Here is a 12,385-nt window from a genome sequence, read left to right on the forward strand (position 1 = left end):
TGTTTCTCTCTCATTGACGTTTCTAGCTCTCTATCTCTCTCCCTTCCTCTCTGTAAAAAATCAATAAAACATATTTTTTTAAAATTAAAAATAAAAAGAAATATTAATCATGCTCTGTTACCATGATGGTTCTGTTCTGATTGGAGAAAGCACATTCTAACCTCTCTGGGAGTTGTATGCCCTGGGACATGGGAGCTAGCATTGGAATGCAGTCCATCCTCCTTTCCTGAGTACTGCCTGTCATTATGGAAAGATTTACAACCTTGTGGGCGAAACAATCTAGTCCAGGAGACACCTGCTCTTTACAACCCCAGACCCTATTACCTGTAATCTGGATCTGGGGTGCCCGGAGGCACCCACCTTCTGTAACTCCTCCTCTCAGCCCACTTTCCCATACCTCTAATTCCAACTTTTCCACATAATCTTTGTCCTTCTACCCAGTATAAGCAGCTGGATTATGGTGGGGCAGAGCAGGTTTTTGTGAATGACCTGCTGTTCTCCCCCTTCTGCCAGCACTATTGGAATATATGATTCAACCCTATCTCTGCTTAATTGGCTAAAATAGTGACAGGCAACCTGTACCCCTTGGTTGTCTGGTACACAATTACAGCTGACATTTAATTTTATATTAGTTTCAGGTGTACCGAATGGTGGAAATTTTATATAGTTTACAAAGTGATCCCCTGATAAGTCTAGTATCCTTTTGGTGCCATACAAAGTTGTTAGAATATTATTGTCTAAATCCCCTATGATATACTTTACATCCCTGTGACTATTCTGTAATTCCCAATTAGTACTTCTAAATGCCTTTATCTTTTTCACCCAGCCTCCTAACCTCTGGCAACCATCGTTTGTTCTCTGAATCTATGAGTCTGTTTCTGTTTTGTTTGTTCATTTATTTTGTTTTTTTAGATTTCACATATAAGTGAAATCATATGGTAGTTGTCTTTGTCTAAGCTATTTCAATTAACATAATATCCTCTAGATCCATCCATGCTGTGCAAATGGTAAGGTTTCATTATTTTTTATTATCAAGTAATATTCCATTGTATATTCTTTCCAACACTTCTTTATCCATTCCTGTATCAATGAACACTTAAGTTGCTTTCATATGTTAGCTATTGTAAATATCTTTTTGAATTAGTATTTTGGATTAACTTGGATAAAGACTCAGAAATGGAATTGCTGAGTCATAAGTTAATTCTGTTTAAAAAATTTTTGAGGAACGTCCATACTGTTTTCCATAGTGGCTACACCAATTTGCAATCCTACCAACAGTGTACAGAAGTTTCCTTTTCTCCTTGTCATCACCAATACTTATTGTATGTTGATTTATTGGTGATAACCATTCTGATGGGTGTGAGGTGATCTGGTGGATTTAATTTGCATTTCTCTGATGATTAGTGATCTTGAGCATCTTTTCATATTTTATAGCATCTGTCCTCTTTGGAGAAATGTATATTCAGGTCCCCTACACATTTTTAATTCAATTTTTTTTTTTTTTCGGGTGTTAAGTTGTAGGAGTTCTTTACAAATTTTGGATATTAACCTCTTATCAGATGTATCATTGGCAAATATGTTCTTCCATTCAGTAGATTGTCTTTTTGTTTTGTTGATGGTTTCCTTTGTGATACAAAACTTTTTAGTTTACTGTAGTCTCATTTTTTGTTTGTTTGTTTGTTTTGTTTTGTTTTCCTTGCGTAAGGAGCTATATCAGAAAAAATAAACCTAAGAAAATGTCAGAGAGTTTATTGCCTATGTTTTCTCTTAGGAGTTTGTTTTATGGTTTAGGGCACATGTGTCAAACACAAGGCCCGAGGGCCAAATCCGTCCCGCCAGGCCTTGCAATGTGGCCCGCACTGCGCTGTCATCACTGCACTCCGCTGCATTTCCATCACAATGACAGTTTATGACTGTTCAGTAAACCATTCGGCCCGCGATTTAGGCTGGATTTTAGATTTTGGCCCCTTCTCTGATTGAGTTCGACACCCCTAGTTTAGGGTGTTCTTTTTGAGTATTTAATTTTGAGCTTATTCTTCTATATGGTGCAAAAAAAGTGGTCTGGTTTCATTTTTTTACATGTATCTGTTCAGTTTTCCCAACACCATTTATTAATAGACTGTCTTTACACATTGTATAGCTTTTCCCTCTTAGTCATAGATTAATTGATCATATAGGCCTCTGTTTATTTCGGGGCTCTCTGATCTGTTTTATGCCAGTACCAGGATATTTTGTTTGTTTGTTTGTTTGCTAATTCTCACTGGAGGATATTGATTTTCAGATACAGTGAGAGTGGGGGAAAGGAGGAGGGGAGGGAGAGAGAGAGAGAGAGAGAGAGAGAGAGAGAGAGAGATATGACATCCATTGGTTGTCTCCTACATGAGCCCCGACAGGCTGGGTGGAATCTGCAAACCAGGTACATTCTCCTGACTAGAATCTAATTCTCGACCCTTCAGTTCGAGGGCTGTTTTCTATGCACTGAGCAAAACTGGCTACGGCACTTTTTTTTATATTACATTTACTAGTATAAGCAGGATAAAATCTGGTTAAAAAAATTATATCACTAAAAACCATGTGAGACAGCATTTGGCTTAGGTCTTACTGTCAAATGGTGGATTATTGCTTCTATGATTTTTTGTCCTTTCACAGTCTGCAAATTAAAGTTAATATACTATATCTTTGTAACTCACAATATGAACTATACTATCAATATAATTATTATATAATCTATATATAATGTATAACTATATACTTAAAGTGAATTGTGACTACATTTAGATGAGATTAAGCTTAACTTTTTGTGGTTTTATTGACTTAGATGGTTATTTCTGATTAATGTAGCAACATCAGGACAAACTGAAGCTGCTGCAAGAGGAAGAGATTAAAAACCACAATCATTTGTTGCCTTTTTTGTTATTGTAGATGGTGAGATTGATTTTCTTTTTGCATGCAGAGAAACGAGCTATAAATGAACCTTCCAAGGTGAGCAGAGGGAGAATGACTTTCCACACCACCTTCTGCATTCTCTGGCTTCCATTCGGTTATGCTGCGTGGCTGAAAGGAGAAGGACCTGGTATGTCCAATCAGTTTTGGCCAGATTGGGGCGTTTGCTTGCATACCTTCACAGCCCCTCCATGCTCTTTCTCCTCTGGGAATGTATACGTGTCCACTCTTACCCTCATTTTCCTTATGAAATCTGCTCTCAGAAATGTTGTCCTAAAGTGTCACTTTGGCCCAAGGTGCAATTAGAGAACAGACGTAAGGCAAAGTGGGGACTGGAATGGCCAAGTCTGGGAGGTCTGTGGAACTTGACCTCAGATCAGCTGAAGGGGAAAGCTCCCCTATCTCTACATCGATGAATGTACTCTCTCTAAAGTTATATCACCTAGGTTTTATCTCTAAACCCTATAGTTTAACTTACTTTTAAAAATATAGAAATCTTTTTAAAAAAATACATTTTTTATTCATTTTTCACAGAGAGGAAGAAAGAGGGATAGAGAGTTAGAAACATCAAAGAGAGAGAAACATCGATCAGCTACCTCTTGTACACCCTTTATTGGGGGTGTGCCCACAACTAAGGTACATGCCCTTGACTGGAATTGAACCTGGGACCTTTATTCACTGAACCAAACCAGTTTCGGCTAGACATCTTTTAAGTGTCTTCCAATTTTTCAAGTGCCCCTCTGTTCTCCTCTTGCCCTATCTTTTTCTTTACAACTTTTAATTTCACTTGTAGAGTTTCCCACATCTAGATTTTTATTTTTGTTTTTTTGGTTAATTCTTGACCAAGGATATTTTTCCCATTGATTTTTAGAGAGTCAAAGGGAAGGGGGAGAGACAGACATGATGTGAGAGAGACACATTGATTGGTTGCCTCCTGCATGTGCCCCAACCAGGGACTGAGCCTGCAACTGAGGTATGAGTATATGAATAAGAACACTTCTTGCAGCAATTTTTTTTTTTGAACCTGGGAAAAACTGGAAGTAACTTAAATGTGCATCAACAGGAAAATGGGTTTACTGAAATGCAATTCTAGATAGTTAATAAATGACCTAGAGTTACCATATTAGTATGAGATAAATTAAAAACACGTATATAAAGAGGAGAAAAAGGACATCACAGAATGATAAGTAGAATATGATAATATGTAAAATGTAAAACATGCATGTACAGCAATAGCACAGGTCATTTATAGATATATATTATGGTAAAAATAGGAAAAATATGTGGAAATGATCTGCAACATTTATAGAGTGATTTTCCGAGAAAGGGAGAAAGATGCTTCCAATACTTTAGAAATAAAAGTGATGACTAATAGGGTGAGTACCATATCCTATCAATCTACTTTAGAATATAGGTAGGCTTACTTATGTGAAGTTTATAAAGTCTAAGAAAAAAGTCTGTAGCTACTAGAATGGCACATGAAGGTGTCTGCTGTCAGTTTTCAGAATAGCTGCAGTTTTTATCATCAAGGCAATAATCTATATTCCCTGGGAAACCTGGCAAATGGGAACCACATGTTAGTTTTACCCGAGTTGTCCTTCACTTCATTTGTGGTTTATAAATAGTACACTCATGTTAAGTCAGGTTTGCATGGCTTTGGTCAAATTAATCAGTCAACAGTTGCACCTTTATTGAGTGTCATATCTGCAAGGCCCTGTAGAAAATTTAAAATAAATATAAAATATTTCCCCATACTCAGCCTTAAATCTAATTCTAGAGACAAGACAAATAGAGAATAATACAAAACCAAGTGTGGACTGACTTGTATGCCATGTGTTATAAATGTAGAAAAGCTGGAGATCAGGAGGAGCTCCGATAGCCGTTGATAAAGCTGCTGTGAAGTGAAATCTGAGCTGGGTTTTCCTCTGGTGCAGAGATGGGATTTCAAAGCAAGACTTTTCTTAGTTTGTGCTCCTGTTCCAGATGTGAGGAAGCTTTGTTTCCATCAACCATTGGCACTGGATTGAAAAGCAGCTCAGCTCATAAACACTGGTTTAGTATGGGAGGTTGGGGTTCTATTAGTGTTCAGCTCTTTCCCTAACCCAGGTCTCTACTCGGTTGAAAACTGAAATGAGAGAAAGGATCAGGCCATCCCTCCTTCTGTGCCCCTCAAAGTTTGATACTACTTATGGCAAGTAGTAGAATCCCATTCAAACATGCAAAAGTAAAAATAAGAGCTTATTGAACACATACTGAGGTTTAGTGGATATGAATAGCCAGGATTCAAAGGGCCTGTGAATTAGGAAGTTAAGCTTGAAGTCTGTTCTCCAAATCTCTCCCATCTCTTGCTTCCCTTTGTGTCCGGAATTGTGTGGCTTCCTTTCTTCATGCCTCTTGAACTTATCTCAAAACAGCAGCCCTGTGCTATCAAAACTTGACATGCACATTAAAAGAGTATAGGCTTAGAAATATTTTTAAATTATAAAATATAGTTATCTCTGGGTAGGTGGATGAGTAGATGAAACTGGAATTCTAGGGTAGAAAAGAAACTTTTACTTACCTTTGGGAACCCTTTTATTCCATTTGAATTCTCCAGGGATAGTCAATGTTGTTTTTAGACACAAAACTTTGAGGCAGTGTGTCTGGCAGTTGTAGATAAAATTAACAAAGATGAATATTAAAAACTTAGCAACAGCTAAGATGCAATAATTGGCTAATAACTGCTATGGCGGGTGGCAGTAGAAGTGAATGCAGGAGAGGGTGCTCATACATTACATTTGGAGCAGTCCCTTGGGAAAACAATCTGGCAGTTAGTTGTTTTTTTTCTTCTTTTTTTCTTTTTTTTTTTTCTTATGGGGGATGGTTGATCTTGAGCCTGCAGGGAGCAAGCTGGCTCCAGACTTCTCCAATTCCACATTTCTTTGCCTCCAGTTCTTATGTGTCCAAAGACATGTAACTACAGACACACCTTTGTAGGAGGGTTGGCAGTTAGTTTTAAAAGAAAAGTATGCATATGTTTGCCCCAGTAATCTCACCCCCAGGAGTTCTTAGAAATAAAGACACTAGTACATAAGAACAAGCATAAAAGACCTTTTTTGCAGCATTTTCTGTAGTGATAAAAAATTGGAACCAAAGTGTATGCCCATCAATAGGGAAATAATTGACTAAATGGCCATGTCATATACTATTGTATTAAGCAACATGGACTACTACATATTTTAAAAAATGAGTGAGCTCTCTATCAATTGACTTGGAGAGATTTCCAAGATGTATTTTTACAAAAAGAGGAAATGCAGAGAGTTTTATATTGTAAAACAGGGAATAGTTAATCCCCATGCATTATATGTTTACCTAATTAAGAGAGCCGAGAGAAGGTTTACAGGGACACACAGAGGTTTTTAATTTGCTCAAAATAAAGGAAAGGGGGTTACTGGGGAGAAGAAAAGAGAGGGGAGGTCAGCGAGATGGAGACAGAAGCAGGACAATGGAAGCAAGCAATGAGAAGCCTAGCACCAGAGCAGAGTGGGCTGATGCTTTAAAACTTTACATTTCTGAAAACTAACATACAAACTAACATGTTTTTGTATAGCTTTAAATATATATATTAAAAAATCAATTTATTTATTAAAAAATCAATAAAATATCAATTTATTGATATTTTATTAAAATATCAATAAATCAATTTATTTATTAAAAATCAATAAAATATATATATTTTATTGATTTTTTACAGAGAGGAAGGGAGAGAGATAGAGAGCTAGAAACATCGATGAGAGAGAAACATCAACTAGCTGCCTCTTGCACACCCCCTATTGGGGATGTCTTGCACACCCCCTACTGGGGATGTGCCCGCAACCCAGGTACATGCCCTGGACCGGAATCGAACCTGGGACCTTTCAGTCCGCAGACGGACGCTCTACCACTGAGCCAAACTGGTTTCGGCCAGTTTTGTATAGCTTTTATGGAGCTCTGGTGGCATGGGTGTTTTACCTAAATTAGGGAAGCATGCTATACATGTCAAGTTTAGCAATGCAGATTCTCTTCTGTAGAAAATTAAATAAATAGACTTTAATGTAGACAATGAAACAAGGCCAAAACAGCAGTTTTTTTTTAAACCTGGCAGTCTGTGTGCTGGTCATTATTTGCCATTCTTTCCCAAATAAATACTTCTAAAGCAATGGGACTCAAAAGCCAGAGGTAGATAATAAAAAAAAAAAAAAAAAAAAAAAAAAAAAAAAAAGATTTTAGAGAGAGAGGAAGAGAGAAACATTGATTGGTTGCCTCCTGCACATGTTCCAGGGCTTGAACCTGCAAGCTGGGTATGTGTCCTGACCAGGAATTGAACCTGAGACCCTCGGTGCATGGGGTGCTCCACTCAACTGAGCCACACCAGTTTGAGGTAGATAATCTTTAAGACTTATATAACTTAGGAAACTGCAAATTTATGGTTCACTTACCCCACTGTTATGAAAATAAAGCTATCTATGGCCAAATGTAAGGAAAGTAATAATTTATTTTTGCATATTAATAATATTATGGCTTGGGCTTCTTAAGCATAAAAATTGCATACATCATGTATTCCCAGAGTAAGTCCTTCATTGATTTGCATGAATTTTTTATATTGAAAGTTAGGAAAATTCACTTTTAGAAGTCTTTTAGTAATAAAAACAATTAAGTTCATTTAAGTAGTAAAATAGAGGGCATTTAATTTTTGCATTAAAAAAAGAGAAATCTAAAAAAAAAAAAAAAAGGAGAAATCTCTCAAAACTGTCCATATGAGCGATGAAATTTAATGTAGTAATGCTCTTCATGGACATTTGCATTATTTGAGGGGAAAAACTTTAGGACAAATGAATGATATTCTTAAATGGTATTTCCAACATTAATGAAAATCTGGATTTGGTCCGTAGTGAGAGCAGGCAAAACACTAGAACCAAGAGAAGTGGGCCCTCACCCAGTGCCACTTCTCAGAGCCCCCGCCAACAAAGGCCAGAAGCAGATTAGAACAATTACCAAAACCTCTTCAAACATAACCTGATCTTTTATTACTAGTGTGTTTCCCCGAAAATAAGACATCCTCCGAAAATAAGACCTACTTACAGGTTTCCTTCTGAGTGAAATATAAGGCATCCCCCATGAAAATAAGGCCCCCCTAGGCTAAACATGAAGAGATTTGGTCCACTGATTCTGAAAGAAATGGAGTCACAAGAAATTCACCAGGAAATTCAGGAATTGAATTGTTATGATGATGTTCCAGAAGATGATGACATGATTGTCATTGAATAAATGAGTAAATTCTTGATACTGTAGGATTCACAGTTTGTCTGGTTTGTGTTGACAACTACTGCACTACCGTACCGCATACAGGTAATACATTTCTTTTATTTTCATTTAACAATAAATGTGTACCGTATTCTTCTTCATGGAAAAATAAGACATCCCCTGAAAATAAGACCTAGCACATCTTTGGGAGCAAAAATTAATATAAGACACTGTCTTAATTTTGGGGAAACGGTATGTCTCTGACTCAGACAGTGTAGCCTCTCACCAACAACTCCCTTTCCATTCCACACCCCTCCCCCACGTTCTGGTTCTGCTTAGGGGCCATCCAAACCTGGGGTTGGGACTTGGCCTCCTGGGTGCTCTTTGACTTTCCACTCACTCTCTCAAATGACTCTGACCTGGAACCCCCCTTCTCCTCTGCAGGGCCTTGCATCAGCCCTAATATGCTGATGGAAAGCTCCGTGGCATGCAAATCTATAACCTTCAGGTTGCTTGGACAGTTGAATTGACATGAAGCCTAAGTGAAGTGATTTTTGAAGGTTAAAGGTCCTCCTTGGAGGCAGAGCCAAGAAGATGGTCAGTCTGGCTGCTCAGTGTGTCTCCAGTCTATGGGAATTGGTGAGGCTGTGCCAAATTCTACATCTCAATTCTCTTCCAGGCTTTCCTCTATGTCTTGCTGACTCATTGTTTTTCTAGAGGTGTGACTAATGTTAGCCCACTGTCTGATTCAGCTCTTCCCACTTGGACTTATGAGACAGTTTTCTGCAGATATCATATTTCATTCATGATAAATTGATTTTGTTAGTGTAATTGGAGTGCTCTCAAGTTCTTCAGGTATCAGAGGTCATTCTTGTTTAGGGCCAAAGTAGTGGGGCCTAAGCTCCCATCTCCAGCCCAAGGTCACTCTCTTGTTTTGGCTGCTGCTCCACTCCTGCCAATCATCTGTTACTCTCTTACATTTTTTTTTCATGTCACTCTTCTTTCCCAATAACCATACACTCAAGGTGTAGATATAGACCACTTCCTTGATTCCCCAAGTACAAGACCAGACTTAGTGTATTAGTCAGGATTCAGGATTGCAAGAAGCAGACAAGATGGTGTTAAAGAGTAACAACACCATCAGTAAAAGAGAAAGTTCTGGCTAAGATAATGAAAAATCCAAGAGCTAACCATGGTTCAATGCTCCGTGGGATTCCAGGGCTCAAATAGTATGATCAGAACTGTTGGTTTTTATTTTCATCTCTTATTCCGTTCCTCTTATTGGCTTTGTTCTCAGGCAGGTTGTTGGAGTGACAAAGCACAGGATCTCCCGGCTATGTTCTTAGCACTAGCAGGCTGAGCAGAAAAAGGCAATTCTGTCCCAATAAGTCCAGCAAATATCCTAGCATTGGCTCTTTTGAGCCTGGCTTGGGTTCCTAGCTTATCCCTTAAATAATCATTGTGACAAATGTTCTAAGAGTTACTGGATAGGGTGAAGGGGTTGGAGGAATTAAACCCACCCAACTGCATGGATGAGAATGAGGAAGTACTCCTGCAGGAAAATAGCTTCATGTTACCAGAGGAAAAATGGATGCTGAGAAGTAAAAGAGAAAGAGGAAGAGGGAGAGGGAGCATACCTTGGTTGTAGGCTCCTCCCAGGCCCCGGCCCTGGTCTGGGCTTGTGTAGGAGTCAACCAATCGATGCTTCTCTCACATCAATGTTTCTCTGTCTTTCCTTCTCTCATCCACTCTCTCTAAAAAATTAATAGAAAAATATCCTTGGGTGAGAGTTAAAAAAAAAAAAAAGAATAAACTACTAATGCAACAACATGGAATACTCTATAAAAAGCATAATGCTAGCCCTGGCCAGTATTACTCAGTGGTTAGAGCATGATCCCAAGCACCACAAAGAGTCCTGGGTTTGATTCCCAGTCACAGGCACGAACCTAAATTGCAGGTTTCATCCCAAGCCCCAAATGTGGGAGGCAACCAATTGATTTCTCTCTCTCTCTCTCTCTCTCTCTCTCTCTCTCTCTCTCTCTCTCTCTCTCTCTCTCTCTCTCTCTCTCCCCTTCCCATCCATCTCCCTCCCTCCTCCCCTCCACTCTCTCTAAAAGTAAAAATAAAAAACTAAAAAAAATCAGTGGTAAAATATTCTTGGGTTAGGATTAAAAAAAAAAAAACAAAAAAAACAAAGAGAGAAAGGCCTGGCTGGTGTGGCTCAATGGTTGAGCATCAACCTATAAACCAGGAGATGATAGTACAATTCCTGTTCAGGTCACATACCTGGGTTGTGGGCTTGATCCCCAGTAGAGAGCATGCAGGAGGCAGCCAATCAATGATTATATTCTATCATTGATATTTCTATCTTTCCCTCTCCCTTCTTCTCTAAAATCAATAAAATATATTTCTAAATTTTTTTTTTTAAATTAAAGGAGAGGAAGTTCTTTCTTTCTGCTCTTTCTCCCATTAACAGCTTCACTCAAAGGAAGATAAAATTTTGCACCATTTCACAGAGCTATTTACCTTCTAATTTTTTCAAACCCTCAGTTTTTAATTGTTTCAGGCTCTTTATTTTATACTAGAGGCCTAGTGCATGGATTCATGCACCAGTGGGGTTCCTCAGCCTGGCCTGAGCACTCTTGCAATCCAGGACTCCTTGAGGGATATTGGACTGCCAGTTTTGGGCCAATCCCCACAGGCTAGGCTGAGGGACTCCACCAGTGCACAAATTCATGCACCGGGCCTCTATTATGCTTATAAGATTTTGGTTAATCTCTTCCCACTCTCCCCCCTCCTACCTTCCCTTGAGATTCATCAGTCTGTTCCATGTTTCCATGCCTGTGAGTAGAGCCTCTGGTGGTCAGTGCATGTCATAACTACCGTTCAATGGTTGTGGGCATATCCCCAGTGGGGGCTGTGCAGGAGGTAGCTGATTGATCTTTCTCTTTCATCAATGTTTCCAATTCTTCCTCTCCCTTCCTTTCTGAAAATAAATAAATAAATAAATAAATAAATAAATAAATAAATAAAATATATATTTTTTAAAAGATCCTGAAACAAGTTTCATTTTCCTGATTTGCCCCTCATAGAAATGACGATTGTTTAAACTAAATTAGAGCTTTTTTATTTGGGTCTGAGAGCTTCATTTGCTCCCTTTCAATTGCCTCCTCCCATTCTGGGCAAAACTTGTTAAAGCATGGGAGTTAGACAAGACAGAAGAACAGAAGGGGAGGGCAAGCCTTAACCAGTTTGGTTCAGTAGATAGAGCATCAGCCTGTGGACTAAAGGGTCCCAGGTTCCATTCTGGTCAAAGGTATGTACCTTAGTTGTGGACACATCCCCAGTGAGGAGTGTGTAGGAGGCAGCTGATGGATATTTCTCATCAATGTTTCTAACTCTCCATCCCTCTCCCCTTCTCTCTGTAAAAGATTAATAAAATACGTTTAAAAAAAAGAAAGAAAGAAAGAAAGAAAGAAAGAAAGAAAGAAAGAAAGAAAGGAAGAGAGAGAGAAAGAAAGAAAGGAAGGAAGAAAGGGGAGGGCAAAAGCCCTAGCTGGTTTGGCTCAGTGGATAGAATACTGGCCTGCAGACCAAAGGGTCCCGGGTTCGATACCAGTCAAGGGCACATTCCTCCGTTGCCTGGTTGGACTCCTGCAGTAGGCAACCAATCAATGTGTTTCCCTCACATCAGCATTTCTCTCTGTCTTTTCCTCTCTTTTACACTCTCTCTGAAAATCAATGGGGGAAAAAAGAAAATATCAATTTTCTAGTGTTTCATCATCTTAGCTTATTAGGCTTTTATTATATAGGATGTTTATATTTAATATAGTTATATATTTTGTATATTTATAGTATTTTCTGAGGCCTGGTGCACAGATTTGTGTGCATTGAAAGGAAATTAATTAGAAGGTGGCCGGTGGGGAGGGACTGGACAAGAAGGGCTAGACATACCCCTGGAGCACCCCCCCCCCCCAAGCAGGTGGGATCTTTCAGCCTGGCCTGTGGGGATCAGGCTGAAACTGGCTCTCCAACATCCCTGAGGGGTCCCAGATTGCAAGAGGGTGATTCTTGGGTGATGCACCCTGGAATTGGGCTCCCTCCTCCTTGGTTCCGGGTGCATCACCCAATAACTGCAGCTCCAATTTACCACAGCTTGGCAACTACTGCGTTGAGCATC

The 12,385-nt window shown here is 39.0% G+C and overlaps 1 protein-coding gene and 1 non-coding gene across 2 annotated transcripts in view; one reads left to right on the top strand and one right to left on the bottom strand.

The window, feature by feature from the left end:
• The first annotated feature begins 2,940 nt into the window (after positions 1-2,940).
• DCP2 (decapping mRNA 2) overlaps positions 2,941-12,385 on the top strand; it is a 58,109-nt gene continuing 48,664 nt past the window's right edge. The window contains exon 1 of the mRNA XM_036410936.2: positions 2,941-3,073. The gene's annotated coding sequence lies outside the window, so the exon portion shown is untranslated. The remainder of the gene's footprint in view (positions 3,074-12,385) is intronic.
• Positions 5,794-5,924, bottom strand: LOC118704018. Its single transcript, XR_004983252.1, has one exon. It is a non-coding gene; the product is annotated as a small nucleolar RNA SNORA38 (small nucleolar RNA).

The sequence above is a fragment of the Pipistrellus kuhlii genome, unplaced genomic scaffold (assembly GCF_014108245.1).
Source record: "Pipistrellus kuhlii isolate mPipKuh1 unplaced genomic scaffold, mPipKuh1.p scaffold_m20_p_4, whole genome shotgun sequence".
Lineage (NCBI taxonomy): Eukaryota > Metazoa > Chordata > Mammalia > Chiroptera > Vespertilionidae > Pipistrellus > Pipistrellus kuhlii.